Raw genomic sequence first — 20433 nt, 5'->3', positions numbered from 1 at the left:
AATTTACTACTAGAAAATAAGTATAATTGTTCGGTGGCATGTCTGAATTAATCTGAGGATGTTACTGTGTCTGAGGTTGTCTATGTTTTATCAAAGAGCAAGAAAAATATGATTCACATTGTAACAGATATTAGCAGCTGCCAAGTTATTTCTGCATTATGTCTTGTTGGATTAAAATCTTTATTTTGGCCATTGAAATACCAATTAATTCAATCAGGAAATTATCAATTAATTCAGTCAGGAAAAATTGTTAGAAGACTTTATTATAACTTTTATATACAATGATTAAGGCAGTGTTTGTTAACTTTGGCACTCCTGACATTTTGGGTCAGATAATTCTTTATTGCAGGAGCTATAGGATGTTTAGCAGGATTCTTGTGTCTACCCTCTGGATGTCAGGAGCCCCCTCCCCAAGCTGGGACAACCAAAAATGACCTCCAGATATTGCCACATGCCCTCTGGGAGACAAAAAATACACATTTTAGAACCACTGGCTTAAGGGACTATACATGAAGAAATATTGATCTAAGGCATTGTTTCCAGAGCTGGTCTCAATAGCAGCTAAAAAATCGAGGATATATGGTAGGAACGAAGGGTTGTGCTATTGTTAAAATATGGAGATAACTTTATACCATTTACTAAATAGGTGCTTTACTGAGTCGTCCAACTTCTTCTCTGCCCTGACTGTTCCCCAGAACCCCTACCTCCCAACTATGCAGAAACTCAAGGACTAAGTCTGACATAGCAAGGGGCCTCCAAGATCTGTTAAATGATCTGCTATTAAATGTTATCATCTTGTTACCTCTTAATTTTATTTATATTTATTTTATTATTACCACTTCATATAACTTAGGAGAAACTGTACTCATTGCACCTCTCTATTCACATTGCACCTCTCTTTCTTCCTTGAGCAGAAAGTCAGATTACTTTTCTATTTTAGTTTGCTGTCTTGGTAGACAAATAGTGAGGTGTTTCCCTGTTCTATACATCATCCCATCCCTTTTCTAAAATGACTGAGCACTCTTTACCACTGAACACATGTTAAAACATATCTGGCATGAGTTTAATTTTCAGAAGGGCTTGTTTTGAGAATCAATGGAAAAATACCCAGAGAGAAATTGCTATGCAAACTTACAATGTAAAAATAGCTCCAGCTGAGATGGTAACAAAAGCTTTGTCAAATTGCACATAATAGAGTCAATGATAGACAGTGCTTGAAATGGGTCCTTGTGGTGCTTAAGTCATTTATTGACAGACTGCTCATGCTCATGACAAACTGCTCAGATTTAGAGATATTGACAAATATATTCCATAGTACCATCGATCTCAGCCTACATTCTTATCTGCAGGGTTATTTAGCATTTGAATATTTTCTTGTGGTTTCCCTGGATTTCAGAAAACTCTGTTTTGTTTGAGTCTAAAAATAATCCATTTCTGCTTATGCCTTTCATTAAGAATTATTGATAAATTTTCTGAAACTCCCCAAATTAAATTTTCCTCTTAAAATATGTGAAAAAGTATTTTATATTATCTTGAGTTAGAATTTTAAATAACTATTGTTTCTTGATTATAAAAAGCATGGACTATTTATCCAGAAAATTATAACATTTGAAAAAAAGAAATGCCCTTTCATCCAACAATCCAGAAATGAAAATTTTAATTTTTTAAAATATATTTTTCTAGATTTTATATACAGATAGAATTTTTGTTAAAAGTAAAATGGTAGTATACTACAAATACTCTTTTTTCTGCTTAATATAATGTGGACATAAAATAGTTTTGCATGGTTCACTTGTGGCAGTTGTACAGTATTTCTTTTTTTAATTTCAGCATATTAGGGGGGTACAAATGTTTAGGTTACATATATTGCCTTTGCCCCAGCCAAGTCAGAGCTTCAAGCGGGTCCATCCGCCAGACGGTGTGCACCGCACCCAATAAGAGTGATTATACCCATCCGCTCCTTCTCTTCCCATCTGCCTGATACCTGATGAATGAGCCTTATTGATACATAATTATATTGATTTTGTTATATGTTATATTTAACATTGAAATTACAATTACCCTGCACACATATTTGCATATTTTTCCTATTATTTCTTTTAGATAATTTCCTCTAAGTGGGCACATGAAGTTATTAATAAAAGATTATGCACATTTTGATATTTGGTGTATGTTGCCAAACTGTTCTCCAGAAAGATCTGCCCAATTTACATTCTACAGTGGTCTGAGCATACCTATTTCTCACTAGATATATATTTTGAAATAGGATTTCAATTCATTAAGATGGCTATGAAAATTTTGAAGTCTTGAATTGATTTAGTTTGTGGAAGCTTGTGATTGTTTTCTTAAGCAGTGATCATAAAATTCAATGTTTTCCCAGGTGAAATGCATTTATTCCATAATAGAAAGTTGTCAGAGAGTCAGGGAGAGATGAGAAAGTGAACTGTATGTCTGGTTATTAAGAAATCGGACTGTATCAATTTGCCTTATGAGAATAGTGTCAAAGCTATAACTGAACTGACTTTAAAGTTTCTCCCTTAGAAATTCTGATAAAGAGCAGTGGTTGTGTTTAACATATTGCATTATTTTTATCACATTCAGTGACAAAGGAAAACCTTATCCTCACTTTGTCATGTTTCTTGTGATGGCGTTATTTTTGAATCCTTTTTCTCCACTTACTTTTTAGAAGCCAGAGCCCAGGTGAAGCACAGTTTGGTTCTGAGTTTGATGTGAAATTGTTTCCAGAAACTGAGCTGATAGTTGTCATTTAAAATATGGTGACTCCAGCCTGGCATCTGACCCTCTTCCCTGGTGGAGTGAAATTCAGCCTAGGGCTGGATCTGGACCAAATGACACACTGGATTTTAACTTTTTTCTGTCCTAGGTAGCTCCTGTGAGTAAATTGTGGCAAAGGACAGATCAATAACCATAGCTATTTCCTCCTGAGAGAGTCTATTTCTTGTGACTTCCTCTTCTTCTACTCTCTTCCCTGACTCTCTTGCAAAGCCCAAAGGACAAGGACAATTTGCTTTTAGAGCTAGCCTTATGAGTGAACTCCCTGTAACATTTGCAGGAGGGTGATAACAGGATAAGAAACCAAAATTAATTGCACACTTAGGATATTCTAGCACCATATGGAACTTCTCCTTTCATCCTTATGACTACAATATGAATTAATATATTAGTCAGGGTTCTTCAGAAAACAGAACCAATAGGATGCATGTGTGTGTGTGTGTGTGTGTGTGTGTGTATCTATATATATAAAGAGAGAGAGAGAAAGAGATAGAGGGAGGGAGAGCGAGAGAGGGAGAGATAGATTTATATTTTTGGAAACAACACAAATATTTATTGACAGATGAATGGATAAAGAAAATGTGATATGCATGCATACATGCACACACACACAATGGAATATTATTCAGCCTAAAAAGAAAAGGGAATCCTACAGTTTGTGAAAACATCGATGGACTTGGAAGAAATTTTGGTATGTGGAATAAGTCACTAACAGAAAGACAAATGCTACATGGTTTCTTTTATACGAGGCATCTAAAATACCCAAAGTTATAGAAGTAGAGAAGAAAATGATAGTTACAATGGGATGTAGGAAGTGGAATGTGAGGCATTGTTATTCAATGAGTATAAAGTTACAGTTATATTCAGATAGTTATGTTACATAGATCTGCTACACAACATAGTGCCTATAGTTTACAATAAGGTACTGTGTGGTTAAAAATTTATTAAGAGAGAAGGTCTTGTATTAAGTGTTTTTACCACAAAACTAAAAATCAAAAATTAAAAAAATAACCAACCAAATAAAAATGAACAATAAAAAAGTGACATAAGGAAACTTTAGGAGATAAATACATTTATTACCTGAATTGTGATAGTAATGTGAGTATATTATATATGTCTAAAGTTACCAAATTGTATACATTAATTATGTGCAGGTTTTAAAAAAAATTTATTCAGAATATTACAGAGGTACAGAGTTAACCTATGACATAAAACCACAAGAATTCTAGAAGAAAATATTGAAAAACTCTTCTAGATACAGGCCTAGGTAAAGAATTTATGAAGAAGACCCCAATGGCAATCACAGCAATCACAAAAATAAATATATGGGACTTGATTAAATTAAAAAGCTTGTGCCCTTCCAAGGAAACTATCATTACAGTGAATAGACAACCTAAAGAATGGGAGAAAATATTCACATGCTATATACCTGATAAAGAGATAATAACCAGAATCTACAAAGAACTCAAACAAATCAGCAAGCAAAAATCAAACAACCCCATTAAAAAGTGGGCAACAAACATGAACAGAAGATTTTCAAAAGAAGATAGACTAATGGCCAATAAACATATGAAAAAATGCTCAATATCACTGACCATCAGGGAAATGCAAATCAAAACCACAATGAGGTATCTCCTAACCCCAGTGAGAATGGCTTTTATTAAAAGGTCCCAAAACAATAGATGCTGGTGTGGACGTGAAGAGAAAGGAACATTTATACACTGCTGGTGAGACTGCAAACTAGTACAACCTCTACGGAAAATAGCGTGGAGCTTCCTCAAAGAACTAAAAGTAGACCTACCATTTGATCCAACAATCCCACTACTAGGTATTTACTCAAAGGAAAAAAAGTCATTTTATCCAAAAGACACTTGCATGTGAATATTTATAGCAGCACGATTCACAATCTCAAAGATGTGAAATCAACCCAAGTGCCCATCAATTCATGAGTGGATTAATAAAACGTGGTATAGGTATACCATGGAGCTCTATTCAGCCATAAAAAATGAATTAATTCCTTTTGCAACAATCTGGATGGAACTAGAGACCATCACAAGAATGAAAAATGAAGTATCACAAGAATGGAAAAACAAACACCACATGTACTCACTATTAAGTTGGAACTAACTGAACAGAACTCGTGTGCACAGATGGAAGTAAAACTCAACAGAAATCATGCAGGTGGGAGGGAGGAAAAGTGGATGGGTGAAATCATACCTAATGGGTACAGTGTACACTCTCTGGGTGATCAGTACTCATATAACTTTGTCTCAAGCAGTACATGAGATTGATTTATTTTAAGGAATTAAATTATGTGATCTTGGGGAACTCCATAATCTGTAGTAATGCAGGCCAGCAAAGTTTCTATGTTGCAGTCTTCAGGCAGAATTGCATATTCCTCAGAAATCCTTAGTCTTTTTTCTTAAGACTTTCAACTAATTGGATGAGGCCCACCAATACTGTAGAGTATAATCTCCTTTATTTAAAGTCAACTAACTGTAAATGTTAATCACATCCACCAATAACCTTTACGGCAACATCTAGACTAGTGTTTGACCAAACAATTGGGCACCATAGTCTAGCCAGGTTGACACATGAAATTAACCATCACAGACAGTTCTTTGAAGTGTAGTCAAAGCAATAACTACCTCCCACTACATGGCTTACAATTTGTAGGTAAAGAAACTGAGGCTCAGAGAAATTATATAACTTCAACAAGGTCCTGCAACTTGTAATCAGTGAAACTCCAAATCCACTTCTGACTCCAAAGTCTACATATATCCATTTCTCTCTCTCTCTGTCTCTCATGCTAACATCTCTTACACTGTTTAGACCAATCTCTAGGAACTTCATGTCATAGAAGAAGAAAAATAACCAATCCATCTTTTATTATCATTGGCATCTAAGGAGGGAGGATATACCACAGGGTAGGAGGAAATTGAATCAGAAAGAAGGCAGCTGTCACAGATAACAAATCGAAATCTCAAAATTTTGTTTGGGCCATATTTAAAAAAAAATTCCACTGGATTTAGGCAAATGAAAATTGTTCAAAGATCTGTAGTTGAATCCCAGTCCTACATGCACAGAGCTTAAGAGAAAAATTATTAACCATGCCAAATTGAGCTATTTCAAAATATATATTTAGAAGCAGTGGTCTACATCTCTCTCAAGTATGTTAGAGCTTTATAAGCTGCATTCTCTTCCCCTTACCTCTTTTCAAGGAAATGAGAATATTTTGCTTTTCATTGGCTATATTTTAGGAAATTGGATGGTTTGGTAATTTCAATATTGGGTTCAATTAATTTTCATTCTGCATGTATTGAAGATCTGGTGTGTTCCTTTATGCCACTCAGAAATATAAAATGGGAAATTCAAAAACAAGATCAAAATAGCATTACTTAATTAGAATATAATCATTCAACTCCTAACTCATCCTGTTTTGGCTCAGAGTTAGAAGGCAACATTGTTATTTCAGAAAAAAAAGAAGCTTGACTGTAGAGATAACAATTTTCTTTAAAATTTCCACATTGGCCGGGCGCGGTGGCTCACACCTGTAATCCTAGCACTCTGGGAGGCCGAGGCGGGTGGATTGCTCAAGGTCAGGAGTTCGAGACCAGCCTGAGCGAGACCCCGTCTCTACTAAAAATAGAAAGACATTATATGGACAACTAAAAATCTATATAGAAAAAATTAGCCGGGCATAGTGGCGCATGCCTGTAGTCCCAGATACTCGGGAGGCTGAGGCAGTAGGATCGCTTAAGCCGAGGAGTCTGAGGTTGCTGTGAGCTAAGCTGACGCCACGGCACTCACTCTAGCCTGGGCAACAAAGTGAGACTCTGTCTCAACAACAAAAAAAAAAAAAAAAAAAAAAATTTCCACATTCATCTTCTTTTCTTTGACTGATCTTACAGGAATAGCTTTTAGAAAAAGCTGGAAAATGCCATGAACTATTGACTCAAGGAAAATGCTAATCTTATAATGAAAAACACTATAGCTATTTTTAGATTGGAGCTCTTCCTCCGATTAGCATATTGGGGGCAGAGATTAAAATCTAGTATCTGACATAGGAGACATTTGATTGGTTTGGAATTTTTTTCTTTTGTAGTTGACTAATTTGGGAATGAACAATGATTTATATTTATGTGGATTCTCTAGATTTTGATATCACCTCCACATCCATCTCCTATTATGAATGCTTACATGAGCATTAGACACACATAGTATCATTGGAAATACAGAAACTTCTAAAAATCCATGGCCACTGACTAAAAATTTCTAACTTTGGAAGTGCAGACACTCCTTATATTCATTTTAAAGGAGAAGAACAGTATGCAGGACAGTTTTTTGGGTGGCTTTGGACTGACCAAGTTCTCCCCATTTTCTCACTTATAGTTCTTAATAACTGTAGAATGTGTTGGGAATGTAACATTCTGAGAATGTAATGGCCCAGGGTGTTCTGTTCCAGTCTCATACTAGAAACAGGGTGTCTTTCAATGCTTTAACCCAGTGAATCATGTTACCCTGGGGTATAAAACCCAGGGCAGGTTGCTTTTCAGGGTCCCTTAGCTACAACACAAGTGGAACATGCGCAGTTAAGACACCATCTGCCCCAAGCAGCTTTCCTACACCTTGCAGGGGACTGACTAGAAATGAACCTCAGGCTTCTGTTGTACTCTGCTGCCTCTCTATAAGAAATAAATCTGCTTCGTGTAACCTGTTGCACACGAGTGTGTTCTGTCTCACTGGACTCAGAGATGATGGGAACTAGTGCACAGTGAACTTGCTTCACACAGAAAAATGATATTTTCCATTTTTCCTCTAGGTCTGCCCAAAGTTATGTACAAAAGATACTAAATATTCCACAAATTGCAATACCTTTAGGAAGTGAAAGGCCCCATGTGCTATGTGATATTTCAGTTCTGGCAGAAAACTAGTAAAACATTCCACAAGAACATTCATAAGAACCAAGGACTTATCAGCCCCCGCTTTTATGTTATCTGACACAGCTCTTCTTGTCTCTCTCCACTATCCCTAAAGTGAATGAAATCAGCTGTGTACTTTGTATAGCATCACATAGATCATAAACATTCAGAAGCACAGACAGAAACATACACAGAACCTGATCCTGCAGTCCAGGAAACAGCAAACAGGCTGGTCGGAAATTTCAAAGAGAAGACCTAAGGACTTTTTAAAAATGAAAATAAATTTTTTAATTTTTATTTTTTTTTTAATTTTTTTTTTATTTCAGCTTACTATGGGGGTACAAAAGTTCAGGTTACATACGTTGCCCATGTACCGCCTTGAAAATAAATTTTTGAGACTTAATCTTATCCTGGGAACCTTCATTTCTGGGTGTGCTCTGGTGGGAAGTCTATGAAGGACTGGTTAGAGCTTTGCCAGTATTCTCCAGGCACTAGAGGATGTTTTGAAGTAAAAAAAAAACAATCTTCAGGGAACCACTTGGAAGTGCTCCTAATTTTATTCCAGTACCACCTCTCTACCAGACATTCCCAAGTGCTATGCAACAACCCAACTATGCCTCCAAATCCTTCAAGATTCGTGGTGGTGACCCAATTTCCAAAATTTTCTTTTTTGTCTTTAGTATAGTCTATAAATATCTATCAGGGACGTGCTAGATGAAGCAGTATACTGATAAGTTAATGTATGTTATGATGGGATAAATAACCATGGCTTAATTTGAAATGCTATCAGGCTGCATATTTGCAAATTTGCCTTAACCCTATATCTTCACTTTACAGTTCTCTCTCTCTCTCTCTCTCTCTCTCATGCTCCACCATGAATCACCCCATTAGGATAAAAATACAGTTATATAAATGAAAGCATTTTGGAATCTTAAGAGCAACATACAAGTGTTATATATTACAGCAAGAGGATATATATTACATAATTTTGCCATTTGAACACATTGCAACTCTCTCTGTGTATGTATGTATATATAGGTATACATATATACATAAATATATATATGCATAGTCCCCAACTTAATGATGGTTAGGCTTACAATTTTTCTTTCTTTTTTTATTTCAGAATATTATAGGGGTACATACATTTTGCTTACATAATTTGCTTTTGTGCAGTTTGAGTTAGAGTTATAGGTGTGCCCTTCACGCAGATAGTGTACACTGCACCCATTAGGTGTGAATTTACCCATCCCCTCCTTCCCCCTCCCACCTGCTTGATTTCCATTGAGTTTTACTTCCATATGTGCACATAAGTGTTGATCGATTAGTTCCAATTTAGTATTGAGTACATGTGGTGTTTGTTTTTCCATTCTTATGATACTTCACTTAGAAGAGTGGTCTTCAGTCCCATCCAGGTTGTTACAAAAGATACTAGATTATTATTTTTTGTGGCTGAATAGTAATCCATGGTATACATACATCACATTAATAAAATGTGGTATAACCTTACAATTTTTCAAATTTACAGTAAGGTAAAAGTGGTACCACTCAGTAGAAAGTGTACTGAGTACCCAGAAAATCATTTTGTTTTTCACTTTCAGTACATTATTCAATAAATTACATAAGATATTCAACATTTTATTACAAAATAGGCTTTGTGTTAGACAAATTTTTGCCCAACTGTAGGCTAATGTAAGGATTCTTGGCATGTTTAAGGTAGGATAGGCTAAGCTATGATGTTTGATAGGTTAGGTGTAGTAAAATGCATTTTCAACTTACAATATTTTCAATATAATAATGGGTTTATCTTAATGTAACCCCATCATGAGTTGAGGAGCATCTGTGAGTATGTATGTATGTATCTATATGTATATATCACTATTATGACTCAGCTTCATCCAGTGACCTCTCATTTAGCTCAGAATAAAATCCAAAATCCTTACCATGGCTTACAAGGCTTTACAGGACTTGTGTTCTGATACTTAGGTGACCTTATCTCCATCTTCTCTCTCTTTCATTCACTCTGCTCCAGCCACAATGGCCTCCTTGCTATTCCTCAAACAGCCCGAGTGTTCCCCCACTGCAGACTCTTAGCTTTCACTGTTCCCTCTTCCTGGTATATTCTTGTCCTAGATTTCTGCAAGCCTTGCTCCCTTACTTCTTTAAGGTCCCTGCTTGAATGGCACTGTATCAAGAATCCCCTGCCCTTCCTATCAAAAAAATAGCCTTTTTTCCCCCCAATCCTGTTATTCTCTTTGCTTTGACTTTCATTATTTTTCTCAGAGCTTTTTAACAATTGATGCACTATTTATTTGTTTGTTTATTTTTTGTTCTTCTCTCCTATTAGAATGAAGCTCTAGAGAGTTTTTGTCTCCTGGAAAATCCCCACCACCTAGAACCATGACTGATGCATAGTAGATGGTCAGCTAATATTTGTTGAGTGAATGAAGGAATATTAGTAAAGTTAGGCCTTTGTAAAACTACTCGTCTCCTCTTTGTTTACTGAACTAATGATCTGTGTCTTTATAAAGGGTTTTGTATAACTATGAAATAGTTGAGCCTTGCCACAACCAACCGGCCAACCAACCAACCAGCCAATAAACAAGCAGTAAACACTAGATGTATAACTAATAGGTTTAATAAACAAAACCAAATGAAAACAGTCAGTACTGGTCACATTAAAAGCTCTCAGACTCAGAAGATATATGTTTTTAAGGACGAATATTTAGATGATATTAGCTCTGAGCATGGCTTTAGCTGAAGCAAATATACAACCCAATATTGCTTTATAGTGGTCCAGTCAGCCTTACGCCTAGAGAATATCCCATCGAGTTCATCCATGGTGACTGGTGTGAGCACCAGGCCTGCTGCTTCCTCTGTTTATACACATCTAAGTCACTTCACTTTCCACAATTTCAGCATTCCCACCTTTGAGATCACGGGTTCAAGCTTAATGACCTCTAAGGTTGCATCTTGGACTAATGAGTCTTTACAGCACTTCCTACAGTTGAATTTGACGAGTTAATTTTGTAGTGACTTTTTTTCCTGCAGAATACACAGACATTGCTATAGTAACTACAAGTCAAGGGATTATGCTTACTTTCTTCATTGCTATAGCTCCAGCATTTAGTGCCTGACACAAAATAGATTCTTAATAAAAATCTGTCAATTGAATAAATGCTCCCATGAATGAAATAAGTGAGTGAAACTGATTCTAAAAGGGGTGCCCACAAATGAGCCATGCTTACTTTTTGGTAACCTGCAGGAAGAGGTTATCATCTGCTGGTGAAATCTGCTAACCTTATTTTATTTTTAAACTTAAGGCTTGAGATGTCATTGTATCAATTGACTCATTTTAGTAGTTTTATGCTTTGTTCTCCTTAATATAAGTTGAAACGTTGCCTTTAATATTTTAGTTTCAATGCTATCTTAACAGTTGTAGGGCCTAACTCACTTAAATCCATGCCCAGCACATGTAGAAAGCCAATGTTTTTATTTCCAGAGACATACTTCAAACCTGGTGACATGAAAACAGTGCTGCCTGATTGGATTTTCCCCTAACGAATGGAGACCATAAAAAGGACTTATGTCCAATATCAATTATTCATACTCCAACAACTCGTGCATTCACAAGTTACAACTCTCCTCTTCGCCAACAATAAAATGCAGCTTTCCCCTGAACAGAATGCAGGGTGCTGTCAGGTAAAAATATATCATGACTTTAACAATGCATATTTGCACCCATCCCTATGAGGCAGTGACACGTGGCCATTACTTGGGTGAAACACAGCTGTCAAAGCAAAACTGCCCTGAGAGAGGCCAAAGCACTACTTGAGATATTCTTACTATTTAACCACCAGTCTCTGAAGTTTGAAGAAGAGGATGGAGGTAGAACACTACTTAATACCCCCTTGTTCCTCAGATCAACCCGGTCAACTGAGCAGTTTGTCGCTAATGGCATACGTTAGGGTCATTAAATATCAGAAATGTTTCAAAAGTAATGATACCTTATGTAATCATAGATTTTTATTTTTTGGATTGATTCTAAGGTATACTCGAGGAAGCAAAATCTTGAGAGAAATGCTGGCCTCTGTGGCATTTGGGGCAGGACAATTCCTTGTTTTACACATTGTCTTTTGCGGTGCAAGAAATACCAATAGCATCTCCCTGAGCATTGTGTCACCTGGAATGCTGACACTGTGATACCAGCCCTCATCGTGAATCGTGCACATTAGGAAAGACAGCATGGAAAAGAGGTAGAAGGGGAGGGATCTATCTTCTTGTGATTATCACTTTGAATTTTAAGAACTTTAGGCTTAAATCCAACTTTGCCCTTATTAGAGCATTTGTACAACTACATCCTATATCCTGGTTTATAGTTTTCTAAAACACATTCAGAAATTAATTCAACATATACTTTTTATTGAGTGTCTATACTGGGTGCTGGGTCCAGAGTTGTGCATGAAACAGACATGCCCCTGCCCTCAGGGAGTTTGCAGTCTAGTGGAGAGGGGCACAAAACAGAAACAAGTCAACCAACATATATTTAATTAGATCTTGGGATAAGTGCTATGAAAACAGCACACAGGAAGTAGTGACACTGCATAATGAATGACAAGGGGTTGTTGGAGACCTGCTCAGATTGGGTTGTCAGGGAAGCCTTATCTTATGGTTTGGTATTTAAAGTGAGACCTGAAGAACGAAAAATAATCAGTTATGTTCCAGACAGGGCTGAGCATATGCAAAGGCCCTGAGTTTGGAACGAGTGTGGCAATAACAACGTGAACCAACAGTGTAGATAAGTGGCATAATGCAATAGTACGGTGGATGATAGCGAGGATGCTGTGCTTTCCCTGGTCTCCTCTGCCACTACTCGCCATATGACGTTGGAGAAGGTACTTCACCTCTCTGCAAATCAGTTTTCTCACCCATTAAAGGCAGATAGTATTGTAATTGAATGAGGTAATAATTGTGAAGAGCTTTAAATAGTGCTTGGTACACATGAAGTACCATGTGTGTGTTAAACAGAAAGAAAATAAGGAGTATAGTAGAAAGAAGAGCCAAATGACTTGAGTCTCTGTCTGAAGGCTGCCACCAACAAGCTGTCTCGTTAGCAGTGGCTTTGAACAAGTCTCTCATCTCTTCTGTGTCTGTTTCCTCACCTAAGAAATATAGGTGTTATATAAAAATATTTCTATAGTGCTTACAGCTCTAAGAGTCTATGTGCTTCTTTTTATGGGCTTGATTATTCTTGAAAGCTGCCATGTAGTCACTTATTAGTCTCTCATAGGATCACAGAGCTAGAAATGATCTTAGAGATCATTTAGCCCAACATACTCATTTTGTTACTAAGAAAAGAATGACCTTGCAGAATTCTTCACTGTCTGAAATCTGGTTAAGTGGTAGAGTTGAGACTAGAACCTAGGTCTCCTGCTTGCTTTCTCAAGTAACTATGTAATGTGAACTCAGAGCAGTTGAGAAGAAACACTGGTCTATTTTAATACATTAACTGACTTGCAATTTTTTTTTTTTTAAGAATGACAATGTCTCAATCAGGGCCCTGGTGAGAAATAGATGGCCACTCAAACAGAGTAATTTGAAGAGAGTTTATGAACATGTGGGTAAGGTGGAGGAAAACTGCAGGGGGTAGTACAGTACCCCAGGACTAGTATCAGTGGGGAAGGTTTCCCAGCCGTAGGTCTGACTGGGCAAGGAGAAAGAGAAATAGCTGTTTGGAGAGGCATCCCATGGGAACTGCAAATTTTGTTTGAGAGGCACCATTCAAATAAATACCTCAAGTATTAATAAATATCCCATCTTTACTTTCTTTCTTCTTCCTGTTCTCCTGGGTGGGCTCCCAATTGGCTAAACTCAACCAGAATTCCAACTGCAATGGAACCCATTGGTGTAGTCTGTGCAGTGTAGACTCCTAGGGCAGAGATGGAGGGAAGAGAGGAGGAGAGTGGACTTGGAGGGGCCAGGAGGAAGGTACACAGTACAAAAAATTTCATGCAAAGCATCCTTTTACTTTTTATTTCTATTCAACACTTTGTTCATCCAACGCTTTTAGGCACCTTATGTCATTTCATATATTTGCTCAAAAATCATTATATGATGAAGTGATGTTGGACCCTCATTTTGGTTTCTGCAGACATATTGTTAAGAACTTATCTACAGATTGCCAAAATCATGGTCAAGTCACATAAAAAAACTGAAATAAATAATGAGTTCATCTAAATAGTCTGATAAAATTATTCTATTAATTCACTTGAATTTGCAAAACAATAATTTTATGTAAGTACTTTATTGTTATTTAGTCTAGACTAGGAGAAATGGGTTAGTCATTGAAATCACTGTATTTTGTAGTACAGAGGCAGGTGCATATGCTGTGCTTAAACTGTTCACTCTCAGCATTCAGGCATGTCCGAAGTACTGAGCAGGGGAACAGATCCCCCAAGATTTTATTTGCATGAGAGAGTAAGAAGTCTCTTGGGCAAGGTCCATCCTAAAGAAGGAAAGACAGAATTATGTTCTCATAAAAATTTCCTAGTCTTCAGAAGGGAGTAGAATTTTTTTTTTTTATGTAATAAAAACACACTAGAATTTGCCCTAAAGACTATGAAGTGATACATTTACAGTTTCTAAACCTGCAAAATGGGGATAATCATAGTACCTACACCATGGGGTTTGGGAAGATTAAATGCAAATTAAAAGTAAAGTGCTTAGAACAGTGCTTGGTGTGTACACACCCCCCCAAACTATTTTTATTGTTATTATTTAAGGTAACAAGGTAACATATTTCTAGGGATGATTCCATTAAGAATCAAGCTTTTTACAGGGGTATTACTGCTTTACTGAATTTGGATAATATGTATTGATTTCCATACATATTAAATAACAGTAGCGCAAAAACTCATTGTGATTTTATAACCAGGTTTAGTGTTTTAGTTTCTTTTCAGAATATTCAGTCATTTTTCAATATGCTCTGGAGAAATGGTAATGCGAAAACTATGGCATCTTAGTGAAAATGCCTTTAGTGAATTCTTTGGATATGGCTTCTGAAGTCTAAATTTCATCAGAATTTATTCTATGGAAATATGACTCATGAGGCACTTATTTGCTGGTATTTGGTTGGTCTCCTTTTTATTATGTAAAAAGGGAGAAGCTTAATTTTAATTTGAAGAATGATAAAAGTGCCTCTCCCAAACTGGCATGTTGTCTTCTTCTCACTACGTGAGTCATTCAAGATGAGCATGTTCCTTTTCATGAATGGACATGTGCTGGTTCTGTGCTCAAAAACACAACCCAATTGTATCTGAATTGACATGTATCATCAATTAAAAACCATGAAACTACAGCCTTTTGTCCAGTTCTCTGACCCACACCTTAGATTATGGACCCCTCTTAGAATATGTTACTCACTATAAACTCACTTCCTCTAATTCTTAAAGTTGTTTTAATATTCTTTAATGTCAAATATTATTTGCTGACTTAATATATTCAATCATTTGTTTTATGTTCCAAATATCACGTAGGGTCCTTTGGAAACTACAAATATTTAAGGGACAGTCCTGGCTCTCAAAGAGCTTAGTGTCGTATGGGGGTGACAGGCATTTAATCCAATCTGTGACAAGGCTATAAGAGCGGTACAGAATAGGTATGAAAAGGGCAGAGTTGGAAAACAATTAATTCTGACTGGAAAAATTACCAAGGTCCTCTCCTCAGAGTATCAGCCCTTTACCTAGATCTGGAAAGATGAGGAGGGTTTCCACAGCATATGTATCCTCAGGCAAGAAGGTAAGGGAATTAGTCCTGTGTGTTAGATGGCGGCAAGGGACCCAGAGGGTGGTCTCCAAATGCATTTTCACAGGCAAAGAAGAAGTAGAACTCTGACTCCTTAATCCTCCTGACTGTTTTCTAGTCAGCAGGGAAGATGATACACAAGATGTGGGATAATTAAGATATTAAATGATAAGATACAAAAATGGGGAATCAGATTTATTGGTTCTGTTTGGATTCTAGTCAGAAAAAAATTAAATTATCCATCTTTCAGGCTGTGGAAACAATACAAGATCTCTTACTCAGTTATCACCCACGACCTACCGTGATTCAGAAAATGATTCTTCTGCCTCCTCCTCACACTTGGAACTGGCAGGTGGCACAAACTCAAAAGCTGTTCATGACTAGGTTAGAAAAAAGAAGGCAGAGGAGAAGTAGAAAGCAGAGTCTAACTGTGAATAATTTTCTTTAACCAATTTCTCCTTCACGCATCCAGCGAAAGTAAATATTCCCAACACACGTTTCTATAGTTTCAAATGTGTCCTTGGATTTGTTGTTTCTCTATTTTTAGCAAAGTCATTCAGAAGTAGTTTAGGTAGCAACTTGATCCACCGAATACTCATCTGGAAACTTGTCTTAGAATTCTTTTCTTGATGAAGATTAAATATCTTGGAACAAAGTTGAAACAAAGGTTAGAATTGGGACTACGTTAAGACTTGTCCATAGAGGTATGTGGTTTGTGGTGTATTTCATTCCCTGCCAAATGCCATGTGCTTTAGTATAGTTTGGAAAAGTAGTTTATGAGAAACACAAACCTGGTGTGTCTCTTTTCAATCTTCCTTCGGAATGTAGCGCATATCTAGCTAACATGAGTCTTGAATATTACCAGCTCCATCCTACTCTTGTCAGTTCAATAAAAGCAATGTGATCACAGCCAAGCATGGCCCTGGGATTCCTTCAGCTGTTGAGTTGGTACATTCTTGTTAGAGGGAAGGTATTATTTCTTGCACTGCCTGAACTCTAAATAATTGACTTAAGGAGAATGAGGTAAAATATCCTTGCTACACTGCATTGACTATTAAGATGGCCCTTAATGCTCTCTGCCTCTTGGTGTCCACGTCCTTGTGTCATCCCCTTCCCTTTTGTGTGGGATGAACTTAGTGCCATGATTCTAAGGAACAGAATATGGTAAAAGGGATGGGGTATCACTTCCAAGATTAGGTTTCAGAAGTCGTGACTCCTGTCTTGCTAGCCCTCTGCCTTTTGCTAGCACTCTCACTCTACAGGGTTTGCTTGCATGCTCTGGGGAAGCAAGTTGACATATTTCAAATTGCCCTATGGAGAGGCTCGAATGGCAAAAAATTTAGGATGGCTTCTGGCCAATAGCCAGTGAGTAAATGAGGTCCTTCCCAAAGCCTTCAAGGAAATAAATCCTATCAATGACCATGCATGGGAGTGAGCCTGAGAGCAGATCCTTCCTCAGCTGCACATTCAGGTGACTGCACCCTGTGAGAGTCCCTGAGCCAGAGGACCCAGCTAAGTCACGCTCAGATTCCTGATCTATAGAAACGGAGATAATAACTGTTGTTTCAAGTCACTAAGTTTTGAGCTAATTTGTTACACAGCAATGGATAACACACACATTTGATGATAGACGTGGTAAGGCTTGGGCCTGGGGCATAAACGTTGGAAAGAGATTATGTATATATTATACATTTGTGTCTGTCTGAGTTGCCACCCGGATGGGTTCTTTGTGACAGATGTTCTACATACACTGTTTATAATCATTACAACAACCTGGCAAGGATGGTGCTATTCACATATTTCAGATGAAACTGAGGTTACGGAAATTCTGTTACTTGGCTCAGAACATATAGTTAGAAGATGACAGAGGAGAGAGAGAGAATCCAAAGTCTCTCTTACTCTGGAGCCTTGGCTCTTTCCTCTGCATTAGAGAGGAGGCATGGGTGGGGTTGAGTAGGGTGGAAATCAAAATCACCTGTGGATCTGCTTAAAGTTAGTCATGTCACTTTCCTTTCCTGGAGGTCCTGACACTGTTTAAACTGAACCATACCACACAGTAGGGTTGCACCAGAAGAGTATTGCACTTATACAGGTTCAGCCGTGTCCTATACACCTTGGGCTTGTCATCAGAGAATAAAAATTACACATTGCAAGCAGGTTCTATTTGAGGATCTGGTAGTTCTTAGAAGCCTCCTTGGTGATTGGCAAGGTGATCATGTGATTTTGGCATTCTGGTGTTAGGTTGTTTTGGTTAAGGGAAAAATAAAATAGTAGCACCCAGAGCTCCACTATTTGATACACTCCATATATAGCCTGATGCGTGCCAGACCCTGCCTTGCCTACAACCCAAAGTTGGCAAAGTGGATTCAGCTAAATAAGGACAACTTAGGAGTAGAGTGGGTGTGTGGAGGGTGCTGCTTTCATTGGTGGTGGGAACGAGATTATGAAAAACAGAAGGGTACACCATAGCACTGCACTCTGGATGCTCCTGGAGCTGAGCAGGCAGCTGCAGAACTGATTAGATTCTGAGAACAGGCTGTGGCTGTGTTTTGCCAGCTGCAACACCAGGTCCAAGGTCTCTCTTCTATCATCAGCCCTTCAATTCCTGCAGTAGCTTTCCCCTCCCTGGCCGTGGAGAAAGGCTCTCATTGCTCATGGGTTCTCATGCAAGTTATAATTTGCTTCCATAGCCATGGCCTCTTCATGCATACAAGTGAAGGACATCACAATTAACTGACTAAATCCATAGTTTCTCCTGGGGGAGGCGATTGGAGTGGTTCTTTCTTCAACTATTTCCTATCTCATTGCATTTTGCATGGAAGATTTTTCTAAAGAGCAGCACTACCCGGTAAGGTAGCCACTAGCCACACATGAGGCTATGCAGTATGTGAAATGGGGTTAGAGAAATTGAATTTTTCATGTAATTTAATTTCAATTCATTTAAACTTAAGTGATCATATGTAGCTGGTGACTACTGTGTTGGATAGCACAGGTCTAGAGGCTGTTCTCATTATATTGTTCTTTTGCTAATTTATTTTTGACTAATATTTATAGAACATTTTCTACGTGCCAGACACTATACTTAGAATTTTGCATATATTCATCCAAGTTTTGCAAAATCTGATGAGGCTGATTATACTATTTACATTTCTCAGAGTAGAAAGTTGAATCTTTCAGAGATGAAGTGTCCTGCATCAAATCACATAGGCAGGAGAGAGGATTCAAAATAGTCTGCCTGGCTCCAGTCCTGTGTTTCCTGTACAGAACAACAAGGCTAAATCAGCAGGAATAGAGGGTGAAAAGAAATGGACACAAGACAATGAAAATATAATCCTTGTTATAATAGATTCTTTCATTTTATTGCTTATTGTAAACACTTTGGCCACAGCAAATATGTTAGTTTTTAAATAACCATAATTCAAAGCTTTCACATCATATACTATTTTCCCCCAAGAAACATCATCTATGAAAAACAATCAGTGAACTCCAAAAGTCTATAATGATAATGTGCACATTTATGCTATTGTGACACTAAATACAAACAGTAAAAATACTCATCTATTGTAGGTCTATGGGTTTGTGATACGCCTTACGGGAGGCCATAAACAACTCAAAGAAGAGAAATAGTGTGGACTGAAATGGCTTCTATGCGGGGAATATTTGCAGAACATAGGAGGTATGCAATAAATGTTTATTGATGGTGAGGATGATGAAAATTCTATTTCTGCTAGTCTTTTCTCTCCATTTTTCTTAAGGAATATATGGTATACTTGCACCCAACATTCTCAAATCACACAGACCCCGGCACTTTGAGTGTCATAGCTGCAGTATAGTTGAGTCTGATCATACACAGAAGAGAAATAAATTAAAACATACGTACTATTAAAATTGTGCTAAAAACTTCACGGAGGTCAGGGAGCCCCTGACTAGAATAAGTTGGAACTCTTGAATGCTTTGCACCTTCAAAGAAAATCATCAGTGCCTAAAAATCAAGCAAGTCATCCAAAGCAAATCTAGCCTTTAGACCTTATTGGCAGTTAGACTTTATTTTAGTCAGACCAGTGTATTTCTAGTATGGTTATTTGAAAGTAAAATATTCTACTTATATCAACTATGTAGTAAGTTTCTTAACATAATCTATACCTTAAGACATTTCTTTTGATTGTTTTATTCAGCAAAATTTTTGACATCACTTTGAAATTTCACTGAATTATGATGACGATGTTGGATTAAACATTTTAGATTTAAACATCTAAAGTGACACAAAAAATCTGATTCCCGATGTTCAAGATACAATTTTTAAATACATGAAAGGACTCACATAAAAATTGTAGAAGTGTTAAGGTCACTTGCAGCAAAATATGGCACATTAGAATTATTTATTAAATGTTTTTGTATCTAAAGGTAGGCACTTCATAAAATTTGTATTCTGGTAAAAGGTAGCAATTTGATGTCAATATCTTAACTTTTCTATGAACTCTATAACTTTTTCAAGAGAATATATTATCAAAATTTTACAAAAAAAGCCCCTGAAATTTGTCTAAGACTTTTGCAGAAGGGAATCCAGACTTCATTTCCCCCTCTTATTTCTTTTTATAGCCTGCTGTATATCTTTATGGTCAAGTTCTGAGATTTCACTCCCTAATCTAAAATCCTGTGGGAATATTTGGCTTCTCTTTTACTCTGAAATGAAGTATGTCCTGCCTGTAGAACTTGATACATTTTTTTCCCTTCACAGTCGGAATAACCTTTACCTGATCCACTAAATAAAACCAGACGATTTTTAGGTGGCAGTAGCTAGCGTTGAAGAGCTCTTGGCTTTAAGCAGCTGTTTAATCCCTTTGATCCTGTTTTAACTTTCTAACTGAACAAATAAGATTCAACTATTCCTGTTGTTTTCATTCCTGAATGCACA

The sequence above is a fragment of the Eulemur rufifrons genome, chromosome 7 (genome assembly GCF_041146395.1).
Source record: "Eulemur rufifrons isolate Redbay chromosome 7, OSU_ERuf_1, whole genome shotgun sequence".
NCBI classification, from domain to species: Eukaryota; Metazoa; Chordata; class Mammalia; order Primates; family Lemuridae; genus Eulemur; species Eulemur rufifrons.
Note: the sequence above shows the minus strand (reverse complement) of the source record.